This window comes from Schistocerca piceifrons, chromosome 1, assembly GCF_021461385.2.
Source record: "Schistocerca piceifrons isolate TAMUIC-IGC-003096 chromosome 1, iqSchPice1.1, whole genome shotgun sequence".
Classification (NCBI taxonomy): Eukaryota; Metazoa; Arthropoda; class Insecta; order Orthoptera; family Acrididae; genus Schistocerca; species Schistocerca piceifrons.
In genome coordinates, this window is record NC_060138.1 from 891,407,120 (window position 1) to 891,427,053 (window position 19,934).

The following is a 19,934-nucleotide window of genomic DNA, read 5'->3' on the forward strand; positions in this document are numbered from 1 at the left end:
TGTTCAAATCTTTCTTTCATGGATATGTGCACGGTGTCCAACAGTGCATTGAAAAACTCTACTTTAAACTTCTTTTTTGGGTCAGTTATTTGATCATCAACAGCCTCTTCACCCGGCCTGCGTTTAATACGTCTTAATCGCATTATGGTTTAAATAATGGCTGCGTATCAAGATCCGAAGCCAGTTCAGTTGCTGTTACAATAGCTTGTTCGAAACCTGTTTGTCTATATGTTTCCAAATAAGAGCAACATTTGTCAAGGATTCCCATAAACTCGACAAAGTTGATTGTGGGTGACTGACTTGCTTTACTCACAACGTTAATTTGAAACAGAACATCATACCATGTCACGAGAGAAACAATGAAGCTGAAGTCTTTTAATCGTCCTCCTAGTGTTGTCGCTTCGTGTGACATCGCAGCATCGCTTTGTTCAGTAGCATCGGCCAAGGAAACCAAAGCGTCATGCATTTCGCATAATTGATAACGAACCGCTTTGACGCTATCAATTCGAGCTTCCCAGCGTGTGTCACTTACATTTTTCAGGTCGGTCAAAATTTTCCATCTATTTACCGATACAGCAAATAGATTAAACATTTTTTGTAACATTCCGAACAGTGTCACGGATTTTACTGATGATTTGCCGCATCACACAATACCAAATTATAACTATGGCATCCACATGGCACAAAAAAAGCTAATGGATTTAACTTCTTAATTCTGTTCTGGACGCCTTTATTTTTCCCCTTCATGTTCGCGCCGTTATCGTAGCCCTGTCCTCTGCAGTCATTAATGTTAAGGTCAAGATCACTCAATGTTTTTAAAATGCTTTCTGTGAGGCCTTAACCGGTTGTATCATCTATTTGCAGAAATGAGATGAAATGTTCTTTTACACTTACGCCATCCTCTGTTATGTCGGCGCATCTTAAAGTTATCGAAAGTTATTCTTTGTGGCTTATATCTGGAGTACAGTCAGCTATGATTGCATAATACTTTGAACCCTTTATGCGGGATACGATTGTAGACATAACGTGTGATGCCATGAGTTCTATTAATCCATTTTGTATATTTTTGCCGCAATAATGGTCAGCCAAATCACCATTCAATGCCAGTCTGACGTGCTCTTCCATGATTGGATCAAACTTTGCCAATAACTGTACAAGACCTAAGAATTTTCCATTATTTGGGGTATTTATCTGATAACCCTCTGAATGCCATATTATTTTCAGTCAAATACAAAGTAATGTGCATCAATCTTTGAAGCACATTGCTCCATCGTAAACTTTCTTTAGAAATTAGCTTTTGTTCTTCCTTGTCAATAGTTAATCCAGCTTTAAACCGGATTTCAGCTTCAGTCCATTGAGTAAATGCTTTTTTGTGGTTAGGACTATTTTCATGCAGTTTCAGAGCTTCACTTAAATGTTTCCAATTTCTGAAACCCACAGTGGTAGTGAAATTAGTAGTTGACTTTAAATCAAACAGTCGACAACAAAAGCAAAAGACACTGTCATTTGATACAGAATAAACTAGCCACCGTCGTCTGATAGTTTCTTCGTTTGATAGTTTTCTTGTATAATGAGTTGAAGAGAAATGACGCCCATTTTCATCTTTTGGAAAGTTATTTAGACATACTTGTTAGGGTCCACATATTATAATGCGATCTATATCTCTAGCATTAAGTACTTTTGGCCACGTACCTACATCAGAAACATTGTATTCTTTTATTGCAAGAACGTTGATACTTTCATCGACCACAGATGTCATGTGTTGATTTTGACTTGGAGAAATATCAGAGGATTCATGCAAAGATGTACTGCGCTGGTCAATTTGATCACCTTCAATAGGTGATTGTATATTTTTTGTGTATAATTGTTCACAGTCTGAAGAAATATTTACTGATACATGGACTTTTGATTCAATATCTGAAGTATTTGCCTTAGAATTTCCTTTAAGGTACTTATGAATATTCATGTGCTTTTTAGTTTCTTCAAGAACTTTTTCTTTTTCAGCTTTTCTTTTCCGATTTTCTGAACCAGAAAGCTTTTTTTAAATCATTTCCTTCTCTTCTGGCATGATTTAATAATTTGACAAATTATTGCTTGGACACTGCTCTATTTCGCGACCACAATATTCGATCTATAACAAATAAAGAAATTCACCTATCAGTAGACGTAACTAGAAAAAAAACCTGAACTGAAAGATAAAAATGTTTTTCGCACCTACCAGAAAATTAAAATGTTGACACAGTCACGACACTCGTTTCACTCACAATTATTCAGCCACGAAAACATGACCGCTGCCTCCGACTCTTACTGACAATTACTGACATGCGGGTGCAAATCGTAGCGCTGCCAACATATGCAGTCTAACAAACATTGTGTGGCGCTGTATTATTTCAGTAAGTTAGGGGAGAATTCTCTATGAATGCAGTGCACTCATTGCATGATCTATTAATTAATGTACATGAGTCATTAAGTCACAAATATTCGATATAAATACATTCGTATTAATTAAATCATAATGTAATGTATATTTCACAGTCTGTATTTTCTTTTCTTTGGAGCGACCGGTAGTTTCTGTTGTAAACGAGAGATGGTGCGGCTGCATGGGCTCTTCCTTGTTGCAGTTCTTGAAACAAATAAGAGAGGCGCTTTGGTAGAGCCCCTGCTAGCCCACGTCAAACACGGATGGTTGCAGACAATACAAAGATTGCATTCAGCATGATTTCTCTTCTGCTACCCCGAATTCATCGCGCATTCGTGAGATTAGCGACGTATGTTGAATGAGACTGAATAATATTTTAGTTTCGCGAAATGGGTGATTGTAAATTGTAATTTTTTTTTTTTACATGCGTTTAGTACGTGGCGCCCCTTGGGCCCCGGCGCCCTGGGCGACCGCCCGAATCGCCCCACCCTAAAGCCGGCGCTGGATACGTAGAAGAACTTATAAAGTTTTGTTCGGCTGAAGCCGCACTTCAGGTTTCTGCCGCCAGAGCGCTCGAGAGCGCAGTGAGACAAAATGGCGACAGGAGCCGAGAAAGCGTATGTCGTGCTTGAAATGCACTCACATCAGTCAGTCATAACAGTGCAACGACACTTCAGGACTAAGTTCAACAAAGATCCACCAACTACTAACTCCATTCGGCGATGGTATGCGCAGTTTAAAACTTCGGGATGCCTCTGTAAGGGGAAATCAACGGGTCGGCCTGCAGTGAGCGAAGAAACGGTTGAACGCGTGCGGGCAAGTTTCACGCGTAGCCCGCGGAAGTCGACGAATAAAGCAAGCAGGGAGCTAAACGTACCACACCGACGGTTTGAAAAATCTTACGGAAAAGGCTAAAACAGAAGCGTTACCGTTTACAATTGCTACAAGCCCTGACACCCGATGACAAAGTCAAACGCTTTGAATTTTCGGCGCGGTTGCAACAGCTCATGGAAGAGGATGCGTTCAGTGCGAAACTTGTTTTCAGTGATGAAGCAACATTTTTTCTTAATAGTGAAGTGAACAGAGACAATGTGCGAATCTGGGCGGTAGAGAATCCTGACGCATTCGTGCAGCAAATTCGCAATTCACCAAAAGTTAACGTGTTTTGTGCAATCTCACGGTTTAAAGTTTACGGCCCCTTTTTCTTCTGCGAAAAAAACGTTACAAGACACGTGTATCTGGCCATGCTGGAAAATGGGCTCATGCCACAACTGGAGACCGACAGCGCCGACTTCAACAGGATGGTGCTCCACCGCACTTCCATCGTGATGTTCGGCATTTCTTAAACAGGAGATTGGAAAACCGATGGATCGGTCGTGGTGGAGATCATGATCAGCAGTTCATGTCATGTCCTCCATGCTCTCCCGACTTAACCCCATGCGATTTCTTTCTGTGGGGTTATGTGAAAGATTCAGTGTTTAAACCTCCTCTACCAAGAAACGTGCCAGAACTGCGAGCTCGCATCAACGATGCTTTCGAACTCATTGATGAGGACATGCTGCGCTGAGTGTGGGAGGAACTTGATTATCGGCTTGATGTCTGCCGAATCACTAAAGGGGCACATATCGAACATTTGTGAATGCCTAAGAAAACTTTTTGAGTTTTTGTATGTGTGTGCAAAGCATTGTGAAAATATCTCAAATAATAAAGTTATTGTAGAGCTGTGAAATCGCTTCAATCATTTGTAATAACCCTGTAATATGCATCGATACTGGCTACACAGTGGTGGCTCATGGATTTGCTATATTATCTTCAAGACTCTTCAGTTCTGATTGTGCACCCACTTAGTTGCAATGGGTGGCTGCTGGCCATCTCTACAACGAAATGATAGTTAAATGGACACCCTAGCTGCAAACAGGCGTTGATGTACTTCATTGGGGACATGTTGAAAATGTGTGCCCCGACCGGGACTCGAACCCGGGATCTCCTGCTTACATGGCAGACGCTCTATCCATCTGAGCCACCGTGGGCACAGAGGATAGTGCGTCTGCAGGGACTTATCCCGTGCACGCTCCCCGTGAGATCCACATTCCCAACATGTCCACACCACTACATTCGTAGTGCGCCTAATAGACTTGGTAGATTAATCTGCCACGAATAATGAGTATGACAGGCAAACATCTATTAGGCGCACAACAAATGTAGTGGTGTGGACATGTTGAGAATGTGGATCTCACGGGGAGCGTGCAAGGGATAAGTCCCTGCAGACGCACTATTCTCTGTGCCCGCGGTGGCTCAGATGGATAGAGCGTCTGCCATGTAAGCAGGAGATCCCGGGTTCGAGTCCCAGTCGGGGCACAGATTTCAACATATCCCCAATGAAGTACATCAACGCCTGTTTGCAGCTAGGGTGTCCATTTAATTATCATTTCATTTCTAGCAAAGCTGCATGGTCATCCACGGTAACTGTTCTTTCGGGAACAGATACTAGCGTCATATATAATCTCTACAACGACTACAGTGGGTACGCACCTTTAGTGGCCCACAACTATCATAATCTCTACTAAGATTACAATAGGTCTGCTCTGTGGTGACCCATCAATACTACCAAAATTCTTCAAGACTTCGATTGATACTACAGTGGGCCTGCTCTGTGGTGACCCACCAATTCTACCAAAATTCTTCAAGATTTCAACTGATAGTGCTGTGGCTCTGCTCTGTTGTGGCTCATTACCAGTCTTACCATATAAGTTCAAAACTGCATGTCAAGAGTCAGCACTGTGTTTACATGGGGAGGAGAACACTACTTCTTCAAGACTGCATTGTTGTGCACTGCTTACTTATGCATTTTCATATACTGCTCAGCCTATGTGCATAAAATGGGTGTAGACTTCTCTTTTGATGAATTATTAGGACTGTCTTTAGTGACTGTGAGGAGAATTTTTACTTTATTGACCAACAGCGTATTACTTAACCTTCATGCGCATCTGCTCTATTTCAAATTTTTAATATAAAAAGTTTGACAACTTAGTCTTGACCACTGCCCAAAACAGTTTGTAAAATTTTTTGAGGAGAGCAGGAGGGCTATGTAAGTAGCCTGTTTGTGTGTTGGCAGCGCTATAGATTGTGTTAATATCGCTGACAGTTCTTTGTATACTCTGCAAGAGATTCTGTGGTTGGATGGACTAGCAGTTAGAGAGTGGATAGGGAAGTGTATGGACATGATATTCTTAGTGGAGACTCTGTGTTGGTAGGACATGCATTGTAAAGTGAGATGAAATGATGTGTTTATAAGAAAATATGCAAAGAAATGTATGGCGATGGAGGTTTGGTTGGTAATGTTTGGCCAGTGGAATTATTGACAACTATATTATTTTTGGATCTGGATCTCACACGAATAAGGTAAAAATTTCTAAGTACATTGTTTGCTCTTCCACAAAATCTTTCTTTCGATAATCGTATGCCTTCTAGTAGTTAGAGTCTATAGTAGTTAGAATATTTTTATTTAGCTGGCTGTAGTTGCTACTTGCTGTAAATGCTGTAGTTCGTGTTATGAAGATTTTCTGTGAGGTAAGTGACTTTTGAAAAAGAATGTGGTTTGCACTGTTGGTATTCGTGACTGAAATAAGTTTAGGCAATTAACAGAGTTGGAGGTAGTTTCATATTTCTTTAATTTCATAATTTTTTGATTTGTGTTATTGTTAGGATTTCTTGCAATTCAGGGCCATTCTTTTGTGTTAATTAATGGAAGTCATGTTGTCAATGTATAGCAGTCAGATTGCGTTGGGCTTGTGTATTATGGATAATAAATGAATAGGTTAAGTTTGAGTTGTCTTTGTCAGGGAAAATTCTGTAGGTCAGTGTTTAATAAAAAATAATTAAAGAGGTGGTTTCAATAGAACTATGCTCATTGATAAGTACAGAGTAACCAGTAAGGTAGATCAGCATCAGTGTCACTTATATTTTAATAAATAGTACAACATTTTAGGTGTCGAAATATTTAATTTTAGCTTCCATTGTGCTATGCACCAAGTGTGGTACAATTGTCAAACTCAGGGGGGCGCAGAAAGCTATGCGCAGAAAGCAACGTATTTTCTCAGTTGTGCGCATGACGTCACGGTGGAAGCAGCTGTGCCAAACAGTACACAGTTCGAATTGTGTGTGATTGTTTTTCTTGTGTTGTTTTGTGTTTGAAGGAGTATTTTGATTGAGTTCTTTCTTCTGAGGTACTCAATCAACAGCGGAAACATTCGGAATTCGGGAGTGTTAACAGTTTTTGCTGTAATTGATGTTTGTTTCGGAACTGATATAGTTAGCGATAGTGGACAGCGGAATCAATATTGTGTTCGCCAGCTCTATAGTTTATGGTTCGTCCTGTGAAATTCTTGTTGGAGAACCTACAAGTGAGTGAGAAAATTAATTTTTGCAATGCCAGGCTGTGCTGTAACGGGCTGTTTTTCCTACAACCGGAGCACAAAGGGAACTGACGTAATGTATCACAGTTTCCCGCGTAATGAAACATTGCAAAAACTATGGTTGTCGAAATGTTGAGGGAAAGACAGTGTAAATGTTGCGCATGCAAGAATATGTTCTCGCCATTTCGCAGAAACAAATTACTTAAGGGATTTACAGTCTGAATTGCTTAATTTGCCCCGAAATAGAATGCTCAAGCCAGATGCAGTTCCTTCGCGCAATTTGCCGTGCAGTAGTGCGACTGTCAATGTGTCACTCGCAACAGAAGACAGAACCAAACGGTATAAGAAACGAGAACTACATAAGAAATCTCTGGAAACTCTGGAAAAGCTGTCACCAAATAAGAAACATCATAATAAGAGCACATGTACAGATGACAGTTTTTTTTTTTTTTTTTGAGACACAGATAAAGTTACTTTGATGAATACTATAGCGGCTTTAGAAAGAAGGAATGCTGTTCCTACAAACAAGTGTGTGCAACTTCGAGCTCTTAAGTAAATTCATTTCAATGCGATTAAATGATTGTTTCTGATTTATTTGAGCCGAGGTGTGTCAGTGTGGTTGTGATCTGACATTTTACCGATGTGTGAGGCATAAGCTGCGAAAGAATATAACTCATCAGTTTTAACTGTAATATTTTAGCAGCAGAAAAGCAGTTTAGACATCTCATTTCTGGTATAAACAAAATCTTCCGCCAAAAACTTGACGTAAACGCGCATGCCGTGTCGTCTGCTTGTGAGCGCTTGCTTCCACGCTGACGTCACTAGGCCAGCCAATGGCAGAGCAGAGCGCTTACTGCCCAACCTTATTATTTAGTAGCCTTGGGTCAAACTGTGCTCATTGATGTATGAGAGTTCAAGATGGGAAGTGGCCGTTTTATTTTAATGCCCAGTTCTATTTCGTTCAATGGGACGTGTTTAGCTGTTTCATTTTGATGGCTATTAAAATACTGGGCTGCTACGCCATTTCTGCGAAAGATTGTTATGTGTGGCCCTGATCGTTGTGCTGAAGGTGACGACAAGCAACAAGGTCGCAGCTGTGTGGCATGCTGCTTGTTAGCTGCTTAAAGTGGCCGTTTATTTTATTTCGCATTTTGAAGTTTTGTGGAATAGTAGTTGAAGTAAAACTCACCTTTGGTAGCTATTTCTAATTCGTTGATAATATTGCATACATGAATGATGGTTTTTAACTATTTGTGGCTGGTATATTTCATACTTGTTCCCATAATCCATAGCGAAAGCTGTGTAGTTTCCAGCACTTTACTGACAGACATCAAAGTAGCAAATGTTTTGTGCCATTTCGTCAACTCATTTGAATAATGTTTTTTTCTTATGATCTATTCCTATCATGTCTTTTTGTCCTTTCATAACGCATAGAATATTTGTTGGCTTAGAAATATTCTGACTGATCTATTTCCAAGAAAGGGGTGCAGCATTACAGCGTTGCCGACGATTCCTTGCTGCAGACCTTCCCTAGCCTCCATCTGCCAGAGTGTGATGAATGACTGATGTGCCTACTTGATCCTGAAAGTAGATTGCACTACAATTAGCACATAGTGGAGCTCAGGATTTTGAGGACAGAAATCGCCACGTATTCAGATGGGGAAACAGTCGAAATCAGTGTGTGCGAACTCTGACAGACAGCTCGACAGAGAATAGATCCCATCTTCCAGGTGAGGAACCAGGAAAATATTATTTTTTATTCGGATATTTTGGCTGGTAAACTTACAGCAATCTTTAAGGTTAGTAGCTGGTGGAAATTAAACCACCTGACACAGTAGCAGGAGTTAACATTCGTACTTAAGTGATAACACTGATACAGTATTGTGTCAAGTGGTTTAAGTTCTGCCAGCGACTAATCTTGAAGACAGCTGTAAGGTTATCAACCAAAATATCGCAATAAGAAATAATAGTTTCCCGGAAGAACGATGATGAAATATTCTATCTGCTGGGAAAACTTTAAGTAACATATCGTCATCATCACCATCATCATCATCATGACCATTGCCTTCAAAGAGTAGGTCTTTTGATTGGTTACATCTCAAAATTGTTCACATCGTCTCTTTAAGGGATCTGTGACATGGTATGCAGAGACCATTCTGTACTTACAGAGTATGTGGAGAAGTGTTAGCAGCTGGCCACTCGAGTCTCCTTGCAAAGAAAGAGAGTTGAATTAAATTAAAATCGCGTTTCCAATCACATATTCATATTTATTAAGTAATGACTAGTTCAGTGACAGTGGGCATGTGCCTACAAATGAATTAATTTAAAGGTCGATGAAATTAAACGGTCAATTTATCCATTAAAATCATTTTCCTTGGACAACAGAGACTACCAATGGTTCACATGAGTAGAGGACTATGGAATGGTAGGGTTGGAGCAATATTCATGTATATTCAGAAAATGCACAGTGTGGAGAAAATCAATAGAAGTTCAATACTGTTACTTTCAAATGCAAACTGCAGCCATGACAACGTATAAGGACAATAACCCAGTCGCGGTTGGGAACTGGAACCACCACAGGGTTACCAACATGAGTGTCAGAAGGATGAGCTTTTCTCCCGGCTGCAAACAGTAAGAACCGTTTGCATTGCCGTCTCGTCAAGTTGGCTATAGAGACCTTTTCTTTCGGAAAAGGTACACTGCTGCGCTGCGGCCGAGATTAGAATACTATGGAAAGACGCTCTCCCTCGCCATTTCGTTGCAGTTCTTAGTCGGCTTCGGTTCGTTGTTAGTAATAATTAGTACGTTCGTTGTACTTGGCTTCCATCGCTCTGGAAACAACCATTTATAGATTCTGTCGGCTTTAGTCAAGTCCAGACATTTCACTGAAGAATGCTCGGCCGTGATCTGGATACGAACACGTTATTTGCACTCTGAGCAACCGGCATTCTTATTCCACCATTTCATCGCTGTTAAGGCAGTAAGGCTTTGTCACGCCGCCCCTGTCTATGTATTAGTGTTACATAGCTCCTCATAGCTAACGACATTATTTCGTGATTTTCGATTCCTAAAATTCACCTCAGTTTTTCCGATTATCATTCACTCCAGGGACTGGACCAGTTATTGTTGTTTCTTGTTTGATCCTCATCGTTATCCATTTACATTTATTTTGTCTTACGGCAAGATGACGGCAGTTTGGCCCAACTTGTGTACTGCAGTTTGAACCTCTTCTTCAGATTTTCTCTTTATAAATTTATCATCAGGAACTAGCACCATCATGAAATTAAAATTATCACTTCTTAATGCGTCGTTTAATACAAGGAAATATTTACGTGTGGCAGTCAATGGGAAACTTTGTCTAACTTTTTGATTAATTTTGGCAGATTCTGACTCTTTCCTTATAGAATGGATTCTCATTTTATTACTTTGTTTGGCGACTAAATTGCTGCTGTAAAGAAACACGTAGAGAAATTCAATGATGTGACAGAAGTCGTGGGGTAGCGATATGCACGTATACAGATATCAGTAGTATTTCGTACCCAAGGTATAAAAGGGCAGTGCATTGATGAAGTTATCATTTGTACTCAGATGATTCATGCGAAAAGATGATATGTCCGCAGGACGTGAATTAGCAGGCTTTGACGCGGAACGGTGATTGGAACCAGACGCAGGGGACGTTCCTTTTCTGGAGTCGTTAGGGAATTCAATATTCCGAGATCCACCGTGTAAGAGCGTGCCGAGAATACAACTTTTTAGGCATTACCCCTCACCACGGACAAAGGAATGGCCAAGGCCTTCACTTAACGACCGAGAACGGCGGCGTTTGCGTAGAGTTCTCAGTGCTAACAGAGAAGCAACACTGCGTGAAATAACTGCAGAAATAAATGTAGGACATATGACGAACGTATCCGTTAGGACCGCGCGGCGAAATGTGGCGTTCTTGGGATATGGTAGCAGACGACAGACGCGAGTGCATCTGCTAACAGCACGACATCGCCAGCAGCGCCTCTCCTGGGCTTGCGACCATATCGATCGGACCGTGGCCTGGTCCGACGATTCACGATATCAGTTGAGAAGAGATGATGGTAGAGTTTGAGAGTGGCACAGACCTCACGAAGCCATGGATCCAAGTTGTCAGAAAGGCACTGTACACGCTTATGGTGGCTCCATAATGGTGTAGACTGTGTTTACATGAAATGGACTGGGTCCTCTGGTCCAACTGAACAATCATTGACTGGAAATGGTTGTGTTTAGTTACTTGGAGACCATTTGCAGCCGTTCATGGCCTTCATGTTCCTAACTAATGGTGACATGTCACCAAGACACAGTTATTCACGACTGGTACGAGGAACACTCTAGACAACTAGAGAGAATGATCTGGCAATTCAGATCGCCCGACACAATTCCCATCGAACATTCATGGCGCATAATCGAGAGGCCAGTTCGTGCACAGCATCCTGCACCGACACTTTCACAATTATGGCCTGCCATAGAGGCAACATAGCTCCACATTTCTGCAAGGGACTTCCAACTACTTGTTGAGTCCATGCCACGTCGAGTTGCTGCACTACGCCGGAAAAAAGAATGTGCGACTCGATATTAGGGGGCATCCCATCACTTCACTGTAAGCTACGGCGACACAAATTAATCCATGAATTTTGTAGGAAACAATGCAATTACACACACACACACACACACACACACATATATATATATATATATATATATATATATATATATATATATATATATATATATATATATACCTGTAAAATGTCAAGAACTTTCTCGTACAAAATTGAAGAAGTATCACTGTGTGAGCTGCAACAAAAGCTTTATCACATGAAAATGCTAAACTAATGAGGATTTTGTTTTGTTTCTGACCTGGATCGTTCCAGTGATGTGAATTTATTGGTAGTGACTCGTGCTGGTTACTTCAGGACGCCTTACCACACGTTCCTAGTCGACATGTTATTCCATCCAGGGAACAGATCGATCTGCATCTCATTTCTACCAGGGAAGCATATTGCTTTGTGTCCTACAAGTTCTTCTACAACGAAAGAAAAACAATAAGTTAGAAATTTGAGCGACGAATGTGAGGACATTCCGCCGAAGTGGATGACAGTATAAACAAATGATAAAACCACTGTTTCAGGCGAGGATTTTATGTTCGAGCTTGGAACACGTTCGTATCGTACAAGACAGATTTGGTAATTTGGCACACAGGTTAAGTCTAACAACAGCATCTTGGTATAAACATCTCATATGAGGAATCTGATTTCTCAGATATACGTCACGGAACTAACTTCAGCTTCTCTGGATTTTTTCGGAGGCGCAGTTATGTCTACTGACGTTGTACTGTTGTGTGACAATACCATCACGTTCCTTTGTGAATGAAATAACTGTTCATACAGTAGACGTGGACAACATGGCGACGCAGCACAAGATAACAGTATGCATGTATTACATCTTACTATGACTATGCGTGGTTGCAGTGTACATTGTTATCATCCAATGAAATAATCGACTACAAATCCCAGAACTCACCTTTACACCCACATACATTGTTAGGATATCATTTAGGATTTCACTTACAATTAGCTGAGAAACCTGGTACTGTTCGGGTATTTATTTATTGTTGTGCCCGAGACTTCGCACACGTAGAATTTATTTTTTACTTACAAGACTTTTTTGTATGCAACGTTTAAAGCAGTATGATTGGGCCTTGTTTGCTTTATTAACATAGGAAAGTCATATAGAGGTGGCCATGCAAAATGCGACACTAAGGTCCATGCCCACAACACGCAACACCTGGCCTTGTGCTTTGTTGATGGTCACTGAATAATATAAGCTCATCGGGAATGGTACACATTTAAAGAGAAATGATAAATTCTTAGGAATATGTGGGATTCGGTGGATAAAAAATAACTCGCCTAGGCCAGTATCCGGAGAAATTTCCTCTTCTGTGATGTTACTTTGGAGAGAGGTAACTTTAAGACTCCGCGTGTAAACGGTTCTGAAAAGCGAGATAATGCACAACGCTCTTGATCAGAAATAAGTTGTATCTCGCTTTCGGAAGGAGTTTCCAAAGAGCGAGTTAAAGCCTGATGTTCTCAATCTTCACTGGATTCTTAAGACTGCATAATCCTCAGTCTTTTAGCCATTCTGGTGTATTCAGAAATACTCGACCGTTTTTAGGTACTTTTATTCGAAAATAAAACGAAATCGAAATGTAATAAGTAGGCACTCAAATCACAATCATATTTAATAAATTCGTTTTTCGTAATAAAGAATATACACAAAACCTGTCGAAGGAAGCAAAGCAGTGTCGTTAAATTTTTGATACACAAAGCGAAATCAGTAAATCTATATATCCCACCCAAGTAACGTGCTGTTAATTTGCTTTCATAAAGATAACATTATGATACTTAATTCTGTCATAGACGTAAATTTTCAAAATACGTCTGTCACTGAGAAAAAGAAATACGTTGTCGATATAGTGGTTCTTTGGTGTACTACGAAACTAACAGCACCAGTTATTCGTTCTATGGTGTTCTACGCCGTGATGGTTAAACATCCAAGCTACTAAGTTGAGTAAATGATTTTAGATACAAGTTTAAATTATGTTGTATCCACATATTAAATTAAGTTATTTCCCTGTGATCTGACCTTGACGAAATAAAGCCTATTGTTGACTAAACTACACTCAAGTTACCTGTAAAACGCCATGAAAATTCGTCTAGTAGTTTGGGAAACTGGCGTGTTCAAACAAAGGCACAATGGTTTTTCAGTTTTATTATTAATAAAGACAGAAGTTTTCAGATCGTACACACCTCCTATAATGTGCAGTTTTGCAAGCCAGACATCTGCCCAACATCAAATCCTCAGCATGTAATTGTCCATAGCTACATGCGCAAAACTGGTTCAGAATGGAACTTAGCATACAGAACAAAATTCATAGAACAAGTATCTCACACAACTGTTCGCCTAAAAGAAGAGCGTAAATATTAATAAATAACGTGAAGGACAATCAAACGATTTAAAATCAAAGATGGTAACTAGTCTATATTAAACTGAGTCAAAGTCCAATTCCGCAATAGCTGCTGTATTATGTTTTTCCCTGTATGACGACCGGTTTCATACCCTGGAGGTATATCTTCAGGTCATATCTACATATAGAATGAAACTACAGAAGTAAAAACGCTATTTATCAACATAACCTACCGATCAAAGTATCCAGTAAAGTAATATACTCACAAAACTATTGCTTCATGTGCCACGACTTCCAAAGCGCAAATGCTCTACCGACTCCGTGAGCTATTTTTTAATTTACATTACGTCCATTCTGCAACGTTCTGTGCTCATAGGTTTCATTCAATAAGACGTGGATTGTGATGTGCTGTCCGGGCTCGCCTTTTGACAATGTTTTGGAGATGTTTTACTGATCACGCACGGTTCGGATCGGATGCTCATATGCCAGTACATCCATGGTTTTACCGAGGAGTGACATGTTTTTATGCGCACTTGCACCTTGAAAGTCGTGGCACTTGAAGTATTAGTTTAGTGAATATGTCGTTTTACTGTCTACTTTGTTCGGTGTGTTATGTTGATAAGTAGCACTTCTACTTACGTAGTTTCATTCTATGTGTGGATATGACCTGAAGATAAACCTTCAGAGTATGAAACCTGTCGTCATACAGGGAAAAACACAATAATGCAGCTATTGTGGATTTGGACTTTCACTTAGTTTAATATAGAATAGTTACCATCTTTCATTTTAAATTGTTTGATTATCCTTCACATTGTGCACATATTCTTTAGGTGTGATTGTCCGACGTATAAGGTTATTTGTGGAAATACTAATGTATTTGAAATACAGGGTGATTCAAAAAGAATACCACAACTTTAGGAATTTAAAACTCTGCAACGACAAAAGGCAGAGCTAAGCACTATCTGTCGGCGAATTAAGGGAGCTATAAAGTTTCATTTAGTTGTACATTTGTTCGCTTGAGGCGCTGTTGACTAGGCGTCAGCGTCAGTTGATGCTAAGATGGCGACCGCTCAACAGAAAGCTTTTTGTGTTATTGAGTACGACAGAAGTGAATCGACGACAGTTGTTCAGCGTGCATTTCGAACGAAGTATGGTGTTAAACCTCCTGATGGGTGGTGTATTAAACGTTGGTATAAACAGTTCACAGAGAATGGGTGTTTGTGCAAAGGGAAAAGTTCTGGACGGCCGAGAACGAGTGATGAAAATGTAGCACGCATCCAGCAAGCATTTGTTCGCAGCCCAGGAAAATCGACTCGCAGAGCTAGCAGAGAGCTGCAAATTCCACAATCAACTGTATGGAGAGTCCTAGGAAAAAGGTTAGTTATGAAACCTTATCGTCTGAAATTGGTTCAAGCACTGTCTGCAGCTGATAAGATTAAAAGAATCGATTTCTGTGATTTTATCCTTGCTCAAATGGAAACAGATGAATCTTTCGTTTCAAAGATTGTGTTTAGTGATGAAGCAACTTTCCACACTAACGTGAAAGTCAACCGTCACAATGTCTCTATATGGGGCACTGAGAATCCGCGGGAAACAACTCAGTATGAACGTGACTCGCCTAAGGTGAACGTTTTCTGTGCCATTTCGCCAATAAAGTTTTTGGTCGCTTTTTCTTCGAAGGTGCTACTGTAACTGGACTACAGTACCTGGAGATGTTAGAGAATTGGCTGTTCCCTCAGCTCGAACAAGAAGCACAACAATTCATATTTCAGCAGGATGGAGCGCCACCACATTGCTACTTATCTGTCCGTAACTACCTGAACGTCAACTACCCGAGGCGATGGATCGGCCGCCAGGCAGCCCGTGACAGAGCACTTCATCACTGGCCTCCAAGAAGCCCTGATCTTACCCCCTGCGATTTTTTCTTATGGGGGTATGTTAAGGATATGGTGTTTCGGCCACCTCTCCCAGCCACCATTGATGATTTGAAACGAGAAATAACAGCAGCTATCCAAACTGTTACGCCTGATATGCTATAGAGAGTGTGGAACGAGTTGGAGCATCGGGTTGATATTGCTCGTGTGTCTGGAGGGGGCCACATTGAACATCTCTGAACCTGTTTTTGAGTGAAAAAAACCTTTTTAAATACTCTTTGTAATGATGTATAACAGAAGGTTATATTATGTTTCTTTCATTAAATACACATTTTTAAAGTTGTGGTATTCTTTTTGAATCACCCTGAATATCTATAAACAATAGTCATCTACAATATTTTTCTGTCTGTAGGCGAAGGCTAATCCTAGGAGAAACTGTAGCGGTTTTTCTATGGTTTTGGCTAATAGCTAGACTGATTCACGAGGAACCTTTATGTATATAATTTATAAGTAATGATGAATGTGTAAATCATAGTTGCCCATAAGAGTGGAGAGGCAAGTGGGTCACGTGCCCTCTGCTGGAATTTGGATACACGCTTGTTTTCATTATAGCGTGGAAACTTCCTTGCACATTAAAATTGTGTTCCAGACTGGACTCAAACCTGTGACCTTTGCCTATTGCAGGCGACTGCTTTACCGACTGGGTTATTCAACGCCGAACTTCACAGAAGTACTCCTGCATACCATGCTTGACTGTGGACAGATACAGTCACTGTGTTACGAATACTTATGCAGCCCGCTTGGCAAGGCCACACAGTAATTCTCACAAATTGCTGGGGTGCTAGTTTAGTGTGTTTAAGACCTTTAACACTGCTGTTATTTGTATACATAAGACACCTACAGTTTAACATAGTCTAACTGTCCAGTAATAAACTTCTATAAATACTTAGGCCTACTCAGCTGGTTTCAGTTTCAGTTTAGTCCTGAGTGTATTCTTCATTATAATGGAAAATATTCAAAATTATAAGCTATCTGACGGTTTGGCCATGTTTCAGCGGTCTTCCTCAAGATCTAACTACACAATATATCTGAGACGTTGTTTTTTTCGGTACTTAAGTGCATCAAATACTTTAAGTTATGACGCGGGAATACAATCAAATTAATTTTAGAGAAATTATTTTGTTTTTATATTTCCATAGTGACAGATCTGCCAAAGTAAATTTATTGTTTCGTTTCAGGCAAGTGACCTCCACCAGGGCCGCTCAGTTGCCTCAAGAACAAACTCGAATCAGGTATACTCTACTCATCCTTGCACATAGTTGCATATGGTACTTGACTATGTGTTGCATGTGAAGACGTCGAATAACGAAGAACCTGATCAGGGAAACAGTGATTTGGTGATTTCTCCCTTGTGTACAAGGCATTGAGATTTATCACCCAACCGGACGATTTCACGTTCTTAGTGGACGGTAAGCTTAAAAATTTTTTTGGGATTGTTAAACAACGCGATACTAACCGATAGATTGAAATAATTTACATTGAGGAGATTCTAGCTTCAAGAAATGACCAATGAATGACGTTAATAACAGCAAGAATACATCAGAAAAAACGGAAATGCTAATGAGACCACCACCGGGAATATGACGTCAGTAAGAAGATAGAGAGTTACACCAGGAACGCAAATTTATTGACTTACGTAACCCGTTAGATCATATGCAGTACAATGCACTTGATGATACTGGAAAACCTGTATACAGGGTGTCCCAGGAGGAATGGCCAATAGTCAGGGACATGACAGGAAATCTCATCTGAAGCAGAAAACTTCATATGGGCATACGCATTATTCAGAATGCTTTCCGAGATAAAGCACTTGTAATGTACATATGCTGTTGGTCTAGTAGTGCACACGAACGTGTCTTGTCCACTGAATCCCTCTGACGTTTCTGTCTAGCGCAACATGCCTTGTTGGTTTCAACCTCTTTGCTTGAGATGCCTTTCTGCCATTAAGGGGAGACAGTGGCAGAAATAATGAAACATTTACAAATTATTTTTATTTGCTTATTTGATAGTAAATATAATTGAGATTATTAGCAGTGTAATGCACCAAGCCCGCTTTTCATTGTACCAAATGGAGGAAAAGTTTTATTGCAGAATTTGGCCTTTGAACCTAGAAAATATAGCTTTACAAGGCCGTGATTTTTTGTATACATAACAGCAGTGTTGTAAAGAAGGCTGTGGAGCCATTTTCTGGTTCAAGCAGTGTGGTATAGAAGGCTGTGGAGTGTAGTAAACAGGTATTGTGATGTTCAGTGGAATTCGAGCGACGCTTGATTTATTATGCCATTCTTTGTGCAAGATTGTATCTGTTGATCCCTTTTTACAATGCCTAGGCCTGGTAAAGTATTTAAAAAAATAGTAAGTCACATATTTCAAATATAAAGCGAAAAACTGACATTAAGGTTAGAGTCGGGCCTGCAGATGCAAACATTAGCTTGTCTCCAAGTGCATCTAAAATAAAACTTGGGACAGGGATTGTGTCAGAAGAAACAGATCATGACAGAAATAGAGGTTTCAGAATTGTGGATCTGGAAATGGTGGCAGAAGCACCTAGAAAAGCCTGCAAGTGCTCTGCTTGTGGAGGAAATGTGGATTTGGTTGATGATGGAAAGAGAGAAGGTTTGGTTTGCGCATTGCACATTTTGTGTCAGAACTGTGATGCTGACAGACCATTCAAGACATCAAAGGTCAGTAATACAATCTATGAAGCCAATATGAGATTTGCTTATGGACTAAGATGTATAGGGATTGGAAGAGATGGTGGAAACCTTTTATGTGGTATTATGAACATGCCTGGTGCTCCCCTAAAATTTTCTGCAATGAATACTGCTGTTCTCAATGCAGTTGCAGAAGTAAGTGAAGAGAGCATGAAAATGGCAGTCCTGGGGGTAATTCAAGAAAATTGTGACGCAACTAATAGCAACGATATAGCAGTTTCCTGTGACAGTTCCTGGATGAAGAGGGGTCATACTTCGCTACATGGAGTTTCAACAATCATTAGTGTCGACACTGGAAAAGTATTACACTTAGAAGTGATGTCTAAATATTGTTCTGTATGTTCCTTGCACAAGAAATATATTGATGTGGGCAAAGAAACAGAATGGTAAGAAGCCCATAAAGCTGTTTGTAGCAGAAATTTTGCAGGCTCCAGTGGTGGGATCGATGCTGCAGGTATGAAATTCATTTTCCATAGATCTTTGCAAAAGTATGGAGTAAGATACGTACAGTATTTAGGAGATGGTGATTCTAGTGCTTTCAAGAATTCAGTTGAAAGTCAGCCCTATGGAAAAGACTGCACTATTCAGAAAATGGAGTGGTTAGGCCATATTCAGAAGAGGATGGGTGGACGACTCCGAAGACTTGTTGCAGACAATAAAAGCAAGCTACTAGAGGATGGGAGGCCACTGGGAGGTAAAAAAAGACTAACAAAGAAGAGAATTGACAGCCTAAAAGTCTATTATGGTGCTGCAATTAGAAGTAACCTCACAAGCTTGGACAGTATGAGGAAAACAGTATGGGCCATTTGGTTTCATTACTTGTCGACAAACACTACACCTCAACATGGCCTCTGTTCTAATGAACGGTGCAAATTTTTGAAAAGTAAGGAAAGTGGAGAAGCTTATACCCATAAAAATAACCTTCCTTATGAGGTTTCAAAGGCCATTAAACCAACTTTTAGAGCACTGGCTTCACCAGAACTGCTAGAAAAATGTCTGCATGGGAAAACACAGAACCAAAAGGAAAGTTTCAATGCTCTTATTTGTAAAATATGTCCAAAGACTGTGTTTGTTTCCAATTAGGTGGTGAAGATTTCTGCTTTGGAAGCTGCAGCAGTGTTTAACGATGGGAATGTGGTGACACTTCACATCATCAGCAAGTTGGGCTTTACACCTGGATTCTTCACTGCGCAGATACTGCATATCATCGATAAGCAAAGAATCGTGAAGGCGGAGACTTCAGTCCAGAACATACGAAAAATTGCTAGACAAAGGAGCAAAGGAGCTAAAAGAGCTGTAGAGGACGATGAGGAAGAAATGGAATATGGATATGGCCAGTTTTAGCTAAGGTATGATAGTTTTTTTTTTTGCATTTAATCCAAACTTTAAAATGATTTTTCTGCAACTTAAGGTTTTCTGCTTTCAGGAACACATATATCAGAAACTACTGGAAGGGTTGCA

At 40.2% G+C, this 19,934-nt stretch overlaps 2 non-coding genes across 2 annotated transcripts; one reads left to right on the top strand and one right to left on the bottom strand.

Moving 5' to 3' along the window:
- Positions 1 to 4,375: 4,375 nt before the first annotated feature.
- Trnat-ugu lies at positions 4,376 to 4,450 on the bottom strand. The gene has a single exon. It is a non-coding gene; the product is annotated as a tRNA-Thr (tRNA).
- Positions 4,451 to 4,702: 252 nt separating this feature from the next.
- On the top strand, positions 4,703 to 4,777 carry Trnat-ugu. Its single transcript has one exon. It is a non-coding gene; the product is annotated as a tRNA-Thr (tRNA).
- The last annotated feature ends 15,157 nt before the right edge of the window (positions 4,778 to 19,934 follow it).